We start from the raw sequence: 20,267 nt of genomic DNA, 5'->3' as shown, positions 1-20,267 counted from the left end.
GTCCTTAGTGTTCAAGCGGCAGATTTTTTCAGCTTTTTTGGGATCTAGGGTCTTAGAGTCTAGGTATTTTTTAGGCTAATTTTGGTTATATAGAGAGGATTTTTAGGTTAAGGGGTATGGGTTTGATATTATTGGGCTTTAAAATTGGGCCAAAGACTAAAAAAAATGGACTACAAAATTAAAATAGGACAAACTAACTCAAGACTAACTCTTCCTACAAAATATAAAACTAGTCTTAATTAATTGAACTAAACTATATTGAAACTATTTTTGTGTTTTCAAGATTATATGAAAATAAAGATAAGTTACTGTTTTTGTATTATTTTATTTAAATTTATGAAAGATACGTAAGCTAAAATATTTTTGTAATTTTCATTTTTGTGACGAAATAAAGTAAAAGAATCAAAATTAGATGAAATAGCGATATTAGGCCTAAACTAAATATTTACATGCTAAAATATAAAAAATCTTTTGGAGGGTCAAAAATCACATGTCTGAAATAGCGATATTAGGCCTAAACTAAATATTTACATCCCTTCTATCTTGTTTCTTTTTGTTCTTATCTATTTCGGAGACAGACATGTATTTTGTTTGTTCAACCACTATTTGTAGTACTCATAGATAGTCTGTGAGATTGTGACACCAGTTATGGGTGAAGTATTATTATGAGTTTTGTATTGGTACTAGTTAAACTGTTAAAATCTTGTTCTTCCGCATTTCTGTTTTCCGCTATTTACTTGAATTAACTTGGTGAATTGTTAAAAATAAAGGTAAAAAGATGGAATAATCAATAACGTTGGCTTGCCTAGCGGGTTCAATGTTAGGCGTTATCACGGTCCCGACGATGGGTAATTCGGGTCGTGACATACCGGTTCGGCAGAATATAATAGATTCAGCTCAAACTCTATATTTGTATGAAGAAATTTATTTAATATATGTAAATAATCTATTCCGAACCCAATAAGTTTTCTTGTCGGAAATTTTAAAACCCATATACTCAAAATTCTGGCTCCATATTTGCTAACTGGTTGGTATAATAAGTCACCTCCACTTTCAAACGAGAGAAATTGATAAAGAAACTCTTCGAGTTTATATTACACTTGACACCAAAAGTCCAAAAATGGATCCATGTGGACAAGATTCCTCTATCACGGAGCAAGAAAATAGAAAAGAATGTATTTCTCCAAAATCGATGATTAATGTCAAAACAATTAAACAAAAGAATCTCGTTAAGGGCATTAGAGCGTCAACTATAAGAAAAACTAAAAAATTCTCAAAGCATATATAAGGATCGTCAGACAAAATAAATAGTGGCGAAAGAAAGAGAGTTAGCTGGTTTTGCATGTTTTTGTTATCTTGACTCATTATGTTTTCTAGATATCGCCAATTAGCCATTGAATGGTATCGTAAAGTTGCTTTCCCTTCCAAAGTACCTCTCTTCTTCTCAGGTGGATGCTTTTTCTTTTATGTTCAAACCCTTACCCCCACCCCCCCCCCCCCCCCCCACACACATTTCAACCACTGACTTTTTGTTTTGTTAATTTCTTTTTTCCTTTTTTCCACTGAACTGAATGAAATCAGGCCTGATCATCATCCATGGTGTAGTAGAATACAGTATGCTATCCATATTTATAACTTATCTGACGAATGACTGGGCAGTGAACTTACCAAAGGCAGCTCAAATGGTGAATGTGCACGAAGGACTCTCAACTATTCTTGTCATTGTGGTTTCACAACTGTCTGACTGCTTCTTTGGTCGCTTATACGTTATTCTCTTCACCAATACAACTTTCATTTTGGTAAGTCTCTTTCTTTTCTCTCTTGTTCTGTTAGGTTGTGTAAAATGGAAGTACTACAAGAAAAATGTAGGACCAAACAGTTTATGAAACAATTATTGTTCGCTAAATATATAAGTTATCATCACCATCTGATATATATTAGCTATAAGACCATTAGAAACTATAAAAAAAAATATAAAAATATTAGAATTAGAATTAGATAATTTTAATACCAAGGATTCTCAGAATTTCCTTTTTCATGAAATAGAAAGAACAAGTATTGAAATACAAGAGGAGAAAAATTATATTCAAACAACTAGAAATAAGATAAAATATATTCCACTAGGGTAAATCATATGTTAAGACAACATCCTATAGCCAAAGAAATAGCTTTTAACTATTGGCTTTTAAGAAGAGATATAATCAGAAGAGAAGAGCTAAAGAAAATACTAAAAGAAACTAAAACACTACTATCATCAACTCTAGAACTAGCTAAACAAATAGGAGAATCAGATTCCAAAATAAATAGAGAACGAAGTTATATAATTAAAAGAAGTATTAGTTTAGAAACTATATCAGCTTTAGAGTGGGAAATACAAAGTATACAAGGAGAAATATATTTACAAAATCAAAGAATAAAGTTTTTTAAGAAGAGAAAAATTTGGATACCCTTAGGATAGACAATATAGCTACCTTAAGAAACCTATATATATAAAGTAGACAAAATTGCTTATAAGGCGTTAGGAAACTCTTAACGCTACTAGAAAACTGTCAAAACCCGTCCAGGAATACCGACCAAAGTCGGTCGAAAATCTTGAAAAATCGATCGATTTCCGACCGACTTTAATCCGTCGAAATAAGGTTGATCGGTAACGAGTAGTGATCGAATTCGGTCGCAAATTCTGACCATTGGCGGTTGGTTTGTTCAACCAAAAGTTGACCAAATTAACTGACACATTTTCTACAAAAATTAAATATATCGATTGAAGTTGGTCGGTGTAAGCACGTGATTTTTGACCCTCCCCGAGAATTTTTACTTTTTTATCGTGAATATGTGAAATTGGGTCCAATACAGTCATTTTAACTATTTTTACTTTATTTCGGCGCAAAAAGAAAATTTCAAAAAAATATATATAAATTTTAGTTTATGTATCTCTCATAAACTTGAAAAATACAAAAATTGTACTTTATTTTGGTACTTTAAATAAATTCGAAAATTACAAAAAATATAGTTCTATTAATGTTTGCAGTCATTATAATTTTGAAAAAATACAAAAATATTACGTCATATTTTTGTCTTTATTAAAGAACGAAAATTACAAAAATAGTTTTATTAATATTCTATAGTCATTTTTAACTTTGAAAAATACAAAAATATTACCTCATATTTTATCTTAATATTTAAAAACGAAAATTACAAAAAATAGTTTTATTAATATTTTTGTAGCTATTTTAAATCTTGAAAAATATTTAAAAGGATATAGTTTTGTTTAAATACTAGTCTTATTTTTGGTAGCTATTTTGCTTACATAGGACTAATTAAGCAACGTGTTCCTATTTCTCGGGTCCGGGCAAAAGAATAATATTCGGGTTCAAACTACCCGGTTTTAGGCCTAATTTTCGGACCTAGCCCATAATAAACCGTGTTGAGGACACATGGGGAACCCCACCACGCGTGGGGGACATAAGTCTCGAACCCCACCACGCGTGGGGCTCATTTTTCTTGGTCAAAGTTACAAATGCACGGACTTGGACATTTTCAAAGGGGGGACCAACGAAAAGGACTTTGAAAAATGGAAAAGAAAGAAAAAAACGGACAGAAGGTGAGGGAAAAGAGGAGTGAAAATTTTTTTAAAGCAAAAGTTTTTGAAAAGGGGAATGACACGTGAAAAGTAGGAAAAAGAATTTAAAAAAAAAAAAGAGGGATTTTGGATTTTTGAAAATTTTTAAAAGGGGGGACCAAGGAAAGGGACTTTTGGAATTTTAAAGGGGAGGGTACTGTACATCTTCTTCTTGATGAAGAAGAAGAAGAAAAACCTAACGGAAAAAAAAGGAAAACCAGCGAAACCCTCCCAAACTTCCCCATCTTCTTCCAAACAAAAACCCTACTGAAAAAAGCTCGGACCATCACTTCCCCGCGTCAAAAACCTGACTGGACGACCACTGTTCAATCTTCTTCTTCAAGAAGAAGAAGAAGCAAACACCAGCGAAAACCAAGACCAAAAACCCTAAACTCCTCCATCACTACCCAACTCCATTCCCAAACTGCCTCACGACCACCACTCCGTCCCGACCAACTCCCCCATAACAACCAACAAAACCACCTCCATCACGAACCAGACGCACCTCCGTCAACCACCATTGCCATCCGCCACGAGCTCCAGCTCCACCCAAACCAGTCCGGCAAGCAGCGTCGTCAACCTCCAAGCAGCCCGCCACTAGCAACCTCCATTACCACCATCGTTGCCCGGCCAGCTGACCCCTCTCCGTCGACCTCTGCCCAACACCACCACCCAAACACCAGCCCCCCGTCGTCCAGTCCGTCAGCTTCCTCCACCGTGTCCAGCCTCCGTCGAGCAGCGACTGCTGTTACCTTTCGCGGCGTCGCGTTGCCCAGTCGACCCACTGCCACCAACAGGCAAGCCATCCTCACGTCCAAACGATCCCTTCTGCCCATCTCCTCGTACCAGTTGCCGCGTCGGAGATACAGTAGCAACCAACAATCTTGGGGCTTCGACAGTTGTAGGGTCCAAGCTTTCCATCGAGGTCGTCTTTGGTTCGTCGAGTTGTTTGTCCGTGGTTTCGTCGTTGTTCCGCGTCCAGTGAGGTCTGGCTTGAATTCCGTCGGGGTCGTGTTCGTCGTCCTGAGTTTGCCGAGGTTCAAAAGGTTAGTAAACCTCAAGTATTAGATAAGGAAATGTTACGTTATGTAATATAGAAATTGGTATGATAATTTTCTGCTTGTGTTTTCATCGTATGCATTTTTGCTTATTTTGCGTTATGTGATTCTTGTTTATTTGATGCCATTTAATTAAGTGGGACTAGTCGTTCTATGACACAAGTTTGACGTTAATCTGTTCGTCCTTTCCTTCAGTTAGATCATTCGGAAAAAAATAGTATTATTGCATGCTGTTACTGCTGCCGAAACACTCATTCACTAAACTCCTTTTATTTAAACTTCTAACAAGTCATGGGATTTTAGTTGTAAAGAGGCCGTAAGTTTTAGTATTGTTAAAGACATAAAAATGGCATCCTTTTAAAAAAAAAAAAAATAATAATAATAATAATAATAAAGAATAAAACGAGACGAGCCTCGCCGAATAAAAGGGACAAATTGCGGGGCCCTCACAGATATATGTATCATAATGAACACTTAGATTCTGGGACGGGCCGTTTAACAAATTTCACGGCCCTAGCCCAAAATAATAATGCGCTAGTTGCTTTAGGAGCGCCTTTAATAATGTTATCTCCCTAAACTCGGGTGCACATTTATGTGACCCAAATCCAAATCTCAACGAAATTGAAATGTGTCTCTAATCACGGGTACATTGACTGTGACGTGGTCTGAGATGTATTTCCATGACGTTGCAAATTCTAATAAAAAATAAAATGAGACGAGCCTCGCCAAATAAAAGGGACAAATTGCGGGGCCCTCACAAAATATATGTATTAAATACTTAGATTCCGGGATGGACCGTTTAGTAAAATTCCACGGTCCTACCCAAAATAAATACGCTAGCCGTTTTAGGCGCGCCTTTAATAATTTAATTTCCTTAAACTCGGGTGCACATTGATGTGACCCAAATCCAAATCTCAACGGAGTCAAAGTGTGTCGACGACCACGGGTACATTGATTGTAACGCGGTTCGAGATACGTTTTCACAACGTTGCAATTCTTGATAAAAACGGTAAATGATAAAAGCGGTTAAAAGTTAAATTTTGCACATAAGTTCACACTTGTATAAAATCAGATAATCAAGCCGAATATAACAGTTGAGCGACCGTGCTAGAACCACGGAACTCGGGAATGCCTAACACCTTCTCCCGGGTTAACAGAATTCCTTATCCAGATTTCTGGTACGCAGACTGTAATATGGAGTCATTCTTTTCCTCGATTCGGGATTAAAATTGGTGACTTGGGACACCCTAAATCTCCCAAGTGGTGACTCTGAAATAATTAAACCAATCCTGTTTCGATTGTCCTTTAATTGGAAAAAACTCCCCTGCGCCCCCGGGCGCGGAAAAAGGAGGTGTGACAGTCGGTATATTGAAAAATAATTTTTTTTTTTTTAATATAGCGATCGATATCGGTCAATATATTAATTTTACATTTTATTTGAAAATGTAAAATGATATCGGTCGGTGTTATTAAAATATAATAAATTTGAAAATTTAAATCTTGACCAATTTCGGTCGATAATTGTTAATCTTGGAAATTTCACATTACAGAACTATTGATTTCGGTCGGTATTTTTAAAATTTTGGGATTTTAATGTTGAACTTTTCGACTGACTTTCGTCGGTATGCGATCAGTTTCTGGATAAAAATTTGACAGAATATTGCTGCTTTAAAGCTACACCACCTGCCAATAAAAACCAATAAACAACCTATAATGACAACAATACATTACTGTCGTTCAACCACAACCATTCAACCACAATTTCAACATAATACACCAACAATATAGAAAAGCCAACCAATACTACAACAATGACGCCAAACACTATAATTAAGCAACCACAATATAAATTTTTAATAGCAAAATACTATCAACAACATTTATAGAGTTGCAACAATATATTCCAACAAACTATTCACAAGTTTAAGACTTCACATAGCAATACAAACACCATTCAAGGAGTATTTTGTACTGCATCATCTCCACTATTAGAAGCTTTTCATCGGCACGGTTTGAAGGATCACGATGAGAAGGAGTAGCATCTGGGGAAGACTCATCAGACAGACCCACTAGCAAGAAGATTGGTCAGCTGACTTTGAAGGCTATTAAATTGTTGATCTCTCTTTTCATCTCTAGCCTTTGACTGTTCAAGCTCTACTTACAGTTGTGCGATCTTCTTCTCCATAGCCGAGAGAGTCGACCTATCAAGTATCTCACCCTGTAACAGCCTAGCCCGCTAGTGATATTATCCACTTTGGGCCTAGGCCTGTACGGTTTTAAAATGCGTCACTAGGGTCTAAGGCTTATCTACTTATATACCCAGCATCTCTCCCGTATTTTATCGATGTGGGATTCACCTAGGGTCTCACGTACACCGCCTCTTAGGGACTCAGCGTCCTCGCTGAGGTTTGCCCCACCACCATTCAAGGTTGCACGCGGAGTGGCTCTGATACGATCTGTAGCAGCCCAGCCCATTATGATATTGTCCGCTTTGGGCCTAGGCCCGCATGGTTTTAAAACGTGTAGAGATGCTGGGTATATAAGTAGACATGCTTTAGACCCTAAAGACGCATTTTATAGTCATACGGACCTAGGCTAAAAGCGAACAATATCATTAGTGGCTGGGCTATTACAGATGGTATCAGAGCCACTCCGCGTGCAATCTTGAACGGTGGTGGGGCAAACTTCTGCGAGGATGCTGAGTCCCCTAAAGGGGTATATGTGACATCCTAGACAAATCCTACATCGACAAAACACGGGAGAGATGATGAGTATATAAGTAAACAAACCTTAGACCCTAGGCCCAGAGCGGACAATATCACTAGCGGGCTGGGTTGTTAGTGATATTATCCGCTCTATGCCTTGGCCCGCACGGCTTTAAAATGCGTCATTAGGGTCTAAGGTTTGTCTACTTATATACCCAGCATCTCTCCCGTATTTTGTCGATGTGAGATTCATCTAGGGTGTTACATGCCCTGCACGGAAGTCCCTATACCTTACAATTCAGCCTTGTAGCGCCGAAATGATCTCTCTGAAAGACCACATGCTATCCCCTTTTTAGGACCACCGATAACATCCAACCAAAGTCGTTGCGCTTCTTCGTCTGGAATAGAATGTGGGTCGCTCTGATCATTTGGTGGCAGACTCTACTATACTCATCCAGGGTATTCTTATAGCGACCTTTTACTTAGAAGATAGAAAATTAGTAAGTCAATAATATTATAAATATAAATTTTAATGTATAGTAGTTATGAAACTTACATAGGTTGTCTCTGCCCGGTCTTCGACTATCTACTTGGATCCGTCGGGGCCTTCTTCTTCCGGATGTGAGTCTCCATGAAAAATTCATCGTGAGTCAGCTTCCTCCCATAATGTTTTCCTACAAATAAAATAAAACCTGTTAACTAAAATATAGTTCGATAAAAATAGAATTAAATATTTTAAGGAATTACCATTAGTCTCCTCGCAGTCCCCATGCTCCTTGCACCCACAAAGTGCAAGGAGCCACCATTCCAAGATGCTCAGACCTTCTTTCCTAGTTCACTCTTTTTCTCGAACTTCTCAATGGCCCACTGCCATAAATAATTTGAGTGCATATTAATTTGAATACAATATTGTTCTAACTCTAGCATTAATCATAATTAGACTAACTCTTTCAATGAATTAGTTAAGCCATTCAATTAGACTAACTCAATTTGTATTAATCATAATTAATAAATCCTAAATCTAGTAGATAAACCCTAAATCATAATTCAATAAACCCTAGCATAATCGTAATCAATAAAATTGAAAAAGTTAAAATTAGCTAAGAAAAGCATAATTATAACCTTCTGACATAGCTAATGCTATCATAAACATTAATCAATAAGAGTAAACCCTAAATCTAAAGAAACATTAACTAAACCCTAGTTTATACAATTGAAAGAATTAAAATAACTTAAATTAAGAAATGTAGATAACTAACCTTCAAAGAGAAGAGGGGTGGTTTAACTTTGGATGATAATGGCAGTAGGTGGCGGCTGTGGCGGAGCAGTGGTGGCGGAGGAGCAGTAGTGGTATGCGGACAATGGTGGCGGTGACGGCGGACGGGAGAGAGATGAAGGGGGGCTTTGATTTTGGGTGAAAAGGGAGGTAAGAGTTGATTTTGGGTGGGATTTGGGGTGAAATCACACCTTTGGAAGAGAGAATGAGAGATAGAGAAAAGAGAGAAATGGAGAAGAAGCCCATCGCCTGGCAGACCTAAATTAGAAATTTCCGACCGACTTCGGCCGGAAATGTCAATCGGTATGTTTAAGTTTGAGTGTTTGACCACAACATATCCGACCGAAATCGATTGGTAATGTAATTTTAAATTTTCTAAAAAATTATTTATTTACAAAACCGACCGAAGTCGGTCAGTTTTAGTCAAGTTATCAAAATTACTTTTATATAGGTACGATTTAACATTTCCTAAGTATATAATCGATCTAACATACTAAAATTATATATATATATATATATATATATATATATATATATATATATATATATATATGTGTGTGTGTGTGTGTGTGTGTGTGTGTGCGCGCGCGCGCGCGTGTGTGTGTGTGTGTATTTAATTACTTTTATATATGTTTTAAATGTTTATGTATATATACATATATGTATTTAATTAGAAACCAGCCTTTGCAACGGCTCAATTTACTTTGATTATTTTCCTAATTTTACAGTATCTCTTAGAGATAAAAATATCTTATTGTTACTTGTTTCCTATCTTTACATTTATTTATTTTTCCCCTAATCTTTTAGGGGCTTCTCTTCTGGTCCACTTGTTTCCGGTTCCTTAAGTATCAGAGCCATGGGGGAAGTAAAGTTTATTATTCTTGTTTTTAACTTGCTTTTATGTAGTATTGATAGACCAAACTAAAGAAATATTTTAGATTCTTTATCTCTCAATATTAAAACAACGAATTATAAGACCAAAACCGGATCCTTACCAGTAGCAATTATTTATAGAATACATTATAAAGACGTGAGTTCAGCCTTTAATACCGGAGCCATGAAAACCCTTCATAAAAAATTGTTCTCTTCGAAAAAGATCTACAAATATCTCATCTATCAATACCAAAACCCATTTCTTGGAGCCAAGTTTCTCTGTCGCAAAACTGGTTGTTGCAAGATGCTACTCAAGCTGAGAAACTAGAAAATATGATAGTCTCTCAGATCTAACAATATTCTAGCGGATCTGTATACATTTCTTTCCAGAGATCCCCTAGTCAAAGAGTTTATGTCTCTTCTTCTTAAGCACAATCTGAAATTCAATCTGGTAGACATTCAATATCTTTCTTTCCTTCTAGGATCGAAACTATTAATTTTGACTCTAGGATCCCACAAGCCAATATTCTGTAGAAACAACCCCTCCAACAGAAGTTAATTATGAACAAACTCAATCTCCTACTTACTCAGCCTTGACTGCTGAATTAGGTGTTTTAAAAAACGATTTTCAAATTGATAAAGAAAAACTTCGAGGAAATTTATATATATATATATATATATATATATATATATATATATATATATATATATATATATATTCTCCAATCGTGTGATTTGACCTAGTATATATTGTTGTTGCTACAACTTAAATTTTAATATAGCACTACATCTTATAGCACTATACATTTTGTTTTCAAATGTATTTTAGCGTGTTGGATACCGATACTTAGACTCAATCGCTCACACATTAAAACTCAATATTTTAATTTACTAGACCGTCAGTATGCCCAAGCGTCTTGTCAGTTAAAATAAAGAATGATGCATGTTCTAGGTTAAATTAAGGGCGAAATACATAAATGACCCCTTTAAGTTGTCCTTATTCCTTAACGATAAAAAAACACTTTAATTGAATTATTTACCATTTATACACTTTAAGTGGCTATTAAGTGTTTCAAGTAAACATCCGAGCACAGCAAACTATATGCGTGAGTTACACTAGCTAATGACGCGTCAAATGAACCAATTAAAAACGACACATGTAATTTGAATTAACAAAAAAAATACATTTAAAGTAAAAAAAAAATATTTTTCCTTACTTTTAACCAAACCACCGCTGCCACCCTCCCCTCCCCCCCCCCCTCCCCCAATCATCTTGCTTTCACCCATCAGCCGTCCCCCACCCCTTTCTCCAAATTCACCTGCACCCCAACTCCCAACAAATTAAACGTAGTTACGGACTAAATGTGTAAGCTGCGCTACTTTAAGACCAATTTCAAAAATTGAAGAACACTAGAGTTGAAGAATATAGCAGTTTTCTTCGGCGTTCTTCCGACTTGCTCAAATTTTTCAATCCAATCGCAGTCGATACTTCACCAAATGAGTCCAAACTTGAAATAAGAACTCTAATTAACACCTATATCAAACCACAATACCAAATTTTTACAAGCAACAACAAAATCAAAAGACCCCGTCGTTGTCTTCTTCTAATAGACTTCAAAAGTTTCAAACCAAAGCCAATCGAATCAACTCCAGTCGACCGAAATCTGTAGATTCCGTTTCATAAAGAAGTTTTCGACAAAGGTTTCAAACACCCAATCAATTTGGACCTCCAACTTTCATATCGAAACAACCCAGCTTCTTCCACAATGTTGGACAATGAAAAACGATGAAACACGAACTCAAATTTCAAGAGTTGTGATGGGTTTCGAAGACTTCTTTCCAAATTTGAAGTCTAGAGCAATGGCAAGGATTAAATTTAGATCAATTCAGAATTTTAATACCAGATAATGAAGACCATAGATTCATAAGAAGCACCCCAAGCAAAATTTTCTAATTTCTTTTCGAATTTTCTTGTAATTAATTAATTTTTTCTTTGATTTGACTACTGAAAAAATGACATTACGTGCCCAACACTTTGTTAGCAAACACGCATATGCCACAACAGTAATGTGTGTTTACTTGATATATTTAATAGCCACTTGAAGTATCTAAATGGTAAATGAGTCAGTTAAGGTGTTTGTTTGATCGTTAAGGACAATTTAAAGGGATCGTTTATGTATTTCGATAAAAAAACATATGCTAGGTTAATCGAATATAATTAAATATTGATCCATTGATCAAGTATCCAAGCAAGGTACTAATCAGATGATCGAGAATAAAATATCCAAGCGCACCATACACTAAAGCATCTAAGTGTAAATGACTTAAAGCCCGTTTGGACATAAGAAAATTTTCCTTTTTTCAAAAAAAAGATTTTCAAAACAGTGTTTGGTTATCAAAATCTTACAATTTTTCCAATCTCACTTGAAAATGTATTTTCAAATTTGAAAAACTAGTGAGAACTAGTTTTTCAATTGGAAATTGGAAGGTTGTTATTTTTTAATTTTATAAATTTACCTTATATTTTTAAAATTTATAAAAAGACCCCATCAGTTATTAACCTAGGTAACCATCAACTACCACATATTTCCCTTCCATAAAGTCAGAAACACAAAATGCAAGCAGCAGGTCTTCTTCTCACCAAAGTGTGCGAGTGCCTTTCCCACTAGTCCTAGTTGATTCTTGAATTCTGCCTACTAGAAGCTTGATCATATGGTTATGAGAAATATGTGGCTATGCCTGTTTTTGCACCTTCTCTGTGTGTCAGTAGAATTAGAACACGTGATATTGAATTTGCATCTTCTGTGTGTTGCACTAAAGCAGAATATGACAACAGCTAAAAAATAGTATGTTTGATTGTTTGTTTCAAGTAGGACAATTAAATTGGGGTGGTTTTGATATTTTTTTACAAATTGTGGGGTATAAATCATGTTTTATGATTTTGAAAAAAAAAAGACATTTAAATATGTTGCAAAAACTATAACCAAACACAACTTCATCTTCAATTTAAATTTTAGTGAAATTTCAAATTTGAAAAAAAAAATAGGATTTATGTCCAAACGCCTACTTGGAGTATGTAAATATGTAAGTGTCACGATCCAAATTTTTCCTCCGTGGGATGTCCTGATGGCACCTAGTCTTAGGGACTAGGTAAACCTAATATTTACTGAAATATTAACCACATATAACTAACGACTGACAAATACGAAATAGAAATCTCTATACAAGACTTACAATCCCAAAATCGATAGTACAAGTCATAAGCTCTACTGAGTTTGCTAGAAAAATCTCTAAATACAACTGTTTCAAAATAGAGATAAAACAGTGCAAGTACAATATCAGAAGGTGACTCCGAAGCCTGCGAATGCCGTAACAGGTTTACCTTGAGTCTCCACAGTAAGATCCGAACAGCTGGCTAATGATCGACTAACCCCGAAATACCTGGATCTACACAAAAATGTGCAGAAGAGTAGTATGAGTACACCACAGTGGTATTCAGTAAGTATCAAGACTAACCTCAGTGGAGTAGTGACGAGGGACAGTCAAGACACCTACTGAACTAGATAATCTGGACAAGTATAAGTGGAGAACTAACAGAGTACAATATCTCTACAATACTATGCATAATGACAACAATAATACGATGTTTGCAATAAGAAATAATAGCAACAATTAGCAGCAGAACACAACAAATAATAACACAATAGAATAAGCTGAACATAGTTTAAATCCGGTGAAAACAAATAAAGGAAGGACAAGTAGAAACTCGATAGGAATAACCGCTTTCACACTGGGTTTATCCAATAATCTCCACGAGGTATCCAACCTCCAAAATAGTCACAATTCACGGGTCCCAATTGGTGAACCTTAAATACTTGACATCTTGTGCCCTTATTATAACTGGTAACTGCATGGACGACTCACGTGCCAATAGAACCATTCTCACATAGAAGGCAAGTAGACGAGGGTATGGATGAATTATCAATAACATCAGGATCCATCTTCTTAAAACGATAAGGGTGATTAATTACGTGTATGCTTGTGCAAGTGTGTCACGACCCAAACTCACTGGATCGTGATAGTGCTTAACGGGGAACTAGGCAAGCCAACTCTTTTACCCCAAACAACCCGATAATCAAAAATGAAGATATTTTTTAAGCTATTAATTAATAGAACTTCATAAATATAAGTCTGAATAACAATGTGCGGAAAGAAACAAAAGCCCGACATAGGGGTGTCACAAGTCATGAGCATCTACTAATATTGTCTAAAAATACTAAGACTAATACAGTCTGGAAATTTAACTATTATTATCTAAAGGAAGATAGGAGGGATAAGAGCAAGGTTGTGGGCGCCATGCATCTACCTTGCCAACTCCGAAATATCCGTGACGGATGAAAGATCAGCGCTCACTATCACGTCCAGCAACCCCTGGATTTGCACACAAGGTGCAGGGAGCAATGTGAGTACGCTAACTCAGTAAATAATAAAGGTAAATAAAGACTGAGCAGTAAGAACCACATAATATCCACATCATGAAATCTCAGTAAGTACAACATGTTTTTAAATCAGTATATGAGTCAAATCATCTTGTTTAAAATCCAATTTCGGTAAAAATCGTTTAAAGATATTTTTTTCAATAGTTTCAACAGAGGTTCAATGCAATTTTGAGTAAAAGTGATGAAAATCGTAAAAAGCCCCTCGGGCAAAACATGAATCATAAACCGCCCCGCGGGCATAACATAACTCAGAATCAGCCCATCGGAAAAACCTCACAGTCATTCGTATACCGATCCTCGAGAACAAATGAATCAAGAACAGCCCCTCAGGCAAAACATCATATCACTCACTTAGTGTAGGTACCTGCGCTCACTGAGGGTGTGTACAGACTCCGGAGGGGCTCCTTCAGCCCAAGCGCTATAACAAGCCATCTCGTGGCGTAAATCAATCAGGCCCTCGGCCTCACACAATCATAAATTAGTAACAATATGCTACGGCTTGAAGCCCGATACCATAATATCCTCACAACACAGGCTCTCGGCCTCACTTAGTCAGAAACCTTTCAAGCCACTTGGGTTATCAGTAAAATAGGGTGTTCAACCCAAAATATCATTTTATGCATCAAAATAGAGTGATAAAGACTGGGTTATGAAATTAGTAAACATAGGATGATTGAGTATAGATTTTTAAATCAAAACAGCGAGAGGATAATAAGAAAAGGCCCCTAAGGGTCCAAACAGCTTGGCATCAGGCCCAAATATGGCATTCAATTCAAATTATAGAAATTTTTTCTAAAACACAAAAGTATCATATAGTTTCCAATCAAATACGCAACTAAATAGTTGCAACGGGATGGACCAAGTCACAATGCCCAATGGTGTACACCACACGCTCATTATCTAGCATGTGCGTCACCTCTCAATAGTGAAAGGATGTGAAATCCGGGGCTTCATACCCTCAGGACAAGATTTACAATCATTACTTACCTCGAACCTGTCAAATCCCTACTCTGCGATGCCCTTGCCTCTGGAATTGGCCTCCAAATGTCCCGAGTCTGACCAAAAGCAATACAATGCAGTCAATATAGGCCAATGAATCAATTCCATATGAAAGATTGTCAAATTATATCAAAATCCCGAAATTCTCCCAAACCCAGCATATAGGCCCACGTCTCGAAATTCGACAAAAATAAAAAAAAACTAGAAACTCCCTTCACTCACGAGTCTATACATACCAAATTCATCAAAATATGACCTCAAATGGTCCCTCAAATCCCCAAATCAAACTCTCCAATTTCAAGCCCTAATCCCCTCAATTTCATCCCTAATTTCTACTAATTTCATGCTTAAACAATTGAGAATTACCATAACCATAAGTATTAAGCTCAAATAACTTACCTCAATGAGTATCCCCTTGATTCCCTCTTCAAAACCCTCCAAAAAGCTCAAAAATCCGAATGAAAATGGTGAAGAATGGCCAAAATTCGCGAAGGGTCCAATTTACACCTTCTGCCCAGGCATTTCTACACATGCGGACCTTTTCTCGCACCTCCGCAACCGCTTCTGCGGTCCAATAAACCGCACCTGCGGTTTTCACTTAAATGCACAGGACCGCATCTGCGCCCCAGGCACCGCACCTGCAGTCCCGTAGATGCGTCCAACTTACCGCATCTGCGATCTCGTACCTGCGGTCCCCAATCCGCAGGTGCGGAAACATCAGAAGCAGCAGCTTCAGCTGCACAATCTAAATTCCAACTCTTCCGTTCACCATCTGAATTCATCCCGAGGCCCTAGGGACCTCAAACAAAAATACCAACAAGTCACATATCACCATTCAAACTTATTCAAACCTTCGGAACACTCAAAACACCAAATTACCCTTGGATTCAAGCTTAAGAACTTCCAAATTCCGCAAACGATACCGAAACCTATCAAACCTCATCCGAATGACATGAAATTTTGCACACGTGTCACAAATGACACTACGGACGTACTTAAATTTTCGGAATTCCATTCCGACCCCGATATCAAGATTTCCACTGTCGACCAGAAAATGCCAAAATTTCAATTTCGCCAATTCAAACCTAACTCTACCACGAACCTCTAAATTACATTCTGAACACGATCCTAAGTCCAAAATCACCTAAAGGAGCTACCCAAACCATCAGAATTCACATCCGAGACCTCCTACACATAAGTCAACATCTGGGTGACTTTTCCAACTTAAACTTCTAAATAAGAGACTAAGTGTCTCATTCCACTCCAAAACAACTCTGAACTCTAACCAACCAACACGATACGTTGAATTATAGCTGAAGAACACATAAAGAAGAAGAAATGGGGAAAACAAGGCTATAATTCATGAAACGACCGGCCGGGTCGTTACATCCTTCCTCTCTTATACAAACGTTCGTCCTCGAACGAGTCCAGAAACATACCTGGAGCCACAAATAGGTGTGGATATCTGCTCCATATCTCCCGCTCGGTCTCCCAAGTAGCCTCATCCACGGGGCGACCTCTCCACTGCACTTTCACTGATGCAATATCCTTTGATCTTAACTTTCAGACTTGCCGCTCTAAAATAGACACTAGCTCTACATCATAAGTCAAATCACCGTCTAACTGAACCATGCTAAAATCCAAAACATGAGATAGATCGCCTACATACTTTCGGAGCACAAAAACATAAAATAACGGATGCATACCCAACAAGCTAGGTGGCACAGTAAGGTTGTAAGCCACCTCCCCAATCCTCCAAAGCACCTCAAAAGGCCCAATGAACCGAGGGCTCAATTTGCCCTTCTTCCCAAATCTCATAACACCCTTCATGGGTGAAACCTTCAGTAGAACCTTTTACCCAACCATGTAAGACACATCACGAACCTTCTTGTTAGCATAACTCTTTTGTCTCACCTGAGCTGTACGAAGCCGCTCCTGAATCATACCTTGTACAAAGCATCTTGTACCACGTGTGTACCCAAAAGCCTATCCTCTCCTGGCTCAAACCAACCTACTGGAGATCTATACTGTAAGCACGTGATTTTTGCCCTATATGAGAATTACTCCCAAAAAATTCAAAAAAATAAAGTAATTTTTCTTGGTGTACAATTTTGTGATGTTTTGTGATATTTTGAATAATTATTTGTATTTATCTGTGCATGTTTATTTGCTAAATTAATAAAAAAATACAAAAATATGTCGCATTTTGCATGTAGGATTTAATTCTACAATTGTTAGTAATTAAATTTGTTTTACAAAAATTAAAAATTACAAAAATAGGCATCGTTTGCATTTTTAGCATTTAATATCCAAATATACAATTTTATGCTTAATTATTACTTAATTGTGCATTAATTGTTATTGAGAGTTAATTTGCGCTTTTATAACTTAATTTAGTTCTTAATAATAAGTTAAGTATTTTTATAATTTAGTTTTAGAGAAATAAAAGAAGAAAAGAGAGCGAAAATATAAAGAAAGTCGGAATTGGGCCTCTTCTTCAATTTCAAGCTATAGGCCCAAAAAATGGCCCAATCTTCCCTACGACCCAGTCCATAACCCAACTCCCCCTCTTCATTTTTCATTTTTTCATTTTTACAAAACAAAAACAAAACAAAACAAAAGACAAAACCAAAAAAACCTAAAAACACATCCCCCCCCCCCTCTCTTTGCTTCTTCTTCTCCAAGCTTTCCTCACACCCCATCCATGGCTACCTCCCATGGCTGCGCTTACCTTCTTCTTCGTCCACTCAGAACAACCAACGTCACCACCATCCACGTCGACCTCCCCGTTGCATCGCCGGAAAACCCTCAATCAAAGAAGAAAAAATATCAAACCCACCGCTGCCCGCTTCATCCCCGTCGTCACTGAGCTTCGCCATCAACATCCATGGCTGACCAGCACCAGCATCACGTCCAAACCACCACCAAATGCCATTGTGTCTCGCTGCTGCCCTTGTTTCTGAAACACCATGGATTCCATGGATGCGGCTCGTCGCTGCTTACTCCGTCGCTAGCCAAACACACGAACAACTGCTCCAGCTGCCTCGCGACTGCTGCTGCCATGGCCTCCGCTGCTGCTGCTGTTCGGCATCGATCAACTGCTACTGCTTCACCAAAATACGTTGACAAAGCTCCTCCATTGCCGCAACGCTGCCAGCCCGTCCGTTACTGCCTTGTCTGTTGTTTCAACGACTTCCATGGCCATGTTTCGGTTCTTTCATTGCCATGGACACAGCTAGATTGCTGCGCACGTTGCCATTTCTGCTGTTCCTTCATCTTCTTCGTGCTTCATATTTGTTTTCAATCCGGTTAGTTTGGTTTTGAGTCTATTTCGTTTTTATATTTTTCGAAGTAAAAGCCGATAAGTATTTGATTCTTGTTTGTTTTGTTTATCGTTCGAATTAATTTTTAGTTCATGTTCATGTTGATTGTTAAATTAATTTTCAGATTTTAAAATGGAAGTTTAATTAGTTGTTTTCATGTTTATTTCATGTTTGTATTATTGTTTAAGTAAGTATTTGTTAGTTTGATGTTTGTTAGATTCAAATTGAAATTTAATCAACTATTTCTTCAATTTGTTTCATGTGTTTATGTATTGTTAGAAATTGTTAATATTGTTAAGTTCAAGTTTAAGTTCATAATTGTTTCTTCGTCGATCTTGTTATTTGTTTAAAGAATTTAGTTGTATTAAAGGAATATATTGTTTTAATCGTTTAATCCGTCATGTTTGTTGACTTAAAATAGATTCATTCATGTTCATACTTTGTTTGGATGATCTTGAATCCGAATTTTGTATAGTTTGATTTCTTGTTTACCATTTATGATTATTGCTTGAATTGTTCTCATAATCTTGTTTAAAGTTTAATATAAGAATTGTTTGTTGTAATGTTGTTAGAATTGATTTTAAGTTCAATATGATTGAATTTAGAAATCTTTATACTTTGTTTGTTGTTGTTGTTGAATCCGAAAATAGGATTGTTTGTTGCTAAAATATTGTTCAATCAAATTTTAGTTGTTCTTTGTTGTTCAATTCGTGTTCATGTGATTTGTTGTTGAAATGTTGTTAAAATCGTGTTCATGTGATATTGTTGTTATGATGTTCATCCATGTTCATATTGTTGTTTGAACATTGTTAGAAATTGATCATATTGTCTATATTTTGGTTAAGTTTGATTAATTGATGTGTTATAGCTGATGGGTAGTTTGGTAAATTTGTAATACGTTCAGGGGTAGTTTGGTAATTTCGGTAAGGTCGGAAGGGGTAGTTTAGGAATTGTACATTTTGAAATTGTTTATTTGAAGCATGGGGGACAAAATGAAATGGGGTGGGTTGTGATATGATTATTTAATATAAAGGGGGGACAAGATTTAAATTAAAGGGGAATCTTGCATTATTTTAAATAAAGCATGGGGGACAAAATATAATGGGGTAGTGTGATATGTTTATTTAATGTAATGGGGATGAGTGGAAAGATAATGGGTTGGGTAGAGAAAAAGTATTGATTTTAATTAATTAAAAGGTTTATGGGATGTGTTATATATGTGAAGTCTTGAAGACAAAGAATGGGAACAAGAATACAGAGAGAACAGAAAAGATACGAGAAAAAATACAAACACAGATAGAGAAAAAAACGGACAGAGAATAGAAGAGAGAAAAATTCCGAAAAATATTTAAGCTTTCAAAATAAAAATAAAAGCTAAAAAATCTACTGTTTTCTTTCTTTGTTTGAAATTAGTATTAATGGTTGTTGTTTCATTTAAATCTTAAAGCTTTTGTTTTTGGGATTACTACTCCACCGGTTTGTACTGGGTTGTTACTGTTGCTGGGCAGTTGTTGATGTTGTACTGTTATTACTGCCGCTGATTCTCATCTTCATTTTCTTGCTTCCAATATCAGGTACATATCTGTAAATTCATGTCATGAAAAGCTTCAACATGACATATTAATGAAGTTCGGGAATTATAATTCTGTTTTCCATTCGTTCAAGTTCATTAGTTTAAAATTTGGTTTTGTTTCAGTTGATTAATATAGTAGTACGTTTGTCGTGATGAATATAAGATAATTGTTACCTCTTAAAGTTCGTATAAGTGTTGTAATAATATCACCTATTTCGGAATTTTCATTAAGTGAAGTCATGATTGAATTATCAAGGTAGGGAACATGACATAAAATGGGTCATTAATTACATCCCGTAATATTGTTAGCTAAATGTAAAGTAGAATGGAAGTATCAAGAAA

The 20,267-nt window shown here is 36.4% G+C and overlaps 1 long non-coding RNA gene across 1 annotated transcript; it reads left to right on the top strand.

The window, feature by feature from the left end:
• Nucleotides 1–1,312: 1,312 nt before the first annotated feature.
• On the top strand, nt 1,313–20,180 carry LOC142170801 (uncharacterized). The gene is made up of 3 exons (XR_012700382.1): nt 1,313–1,448; nt 1,582–1,799; nt 19,927–20,180. It is a non-coding gene; the product is annotated as an uncharacterized LOC142170801 (long non-coding RNA).
• The last annotated feature ends 87 nt before the right edge of the window (nt 20,181–20,267 follow it).

This window comes from Nicotiana tabacum, chromosome 16 (assembly GCF_000715075.1).
Source record: "Nicotiana tabacum cultivar K326 chromosome 16, ASM71507v2, whole genome shotgun sequence".
In the NCBI taxonomy this organism is placed as follows: domain Eukaryota; kingdom Viridiplantae; phylum Streptophyta; class Magnoliopsida; order Solanales; family Solanaceae; genus Nicotiana; species Nicotiana tabacum.
Note: the sequence above shows the minus strand (reverse complement) of the source record. Positions and strands in the feature narration are given on the sequence as shown.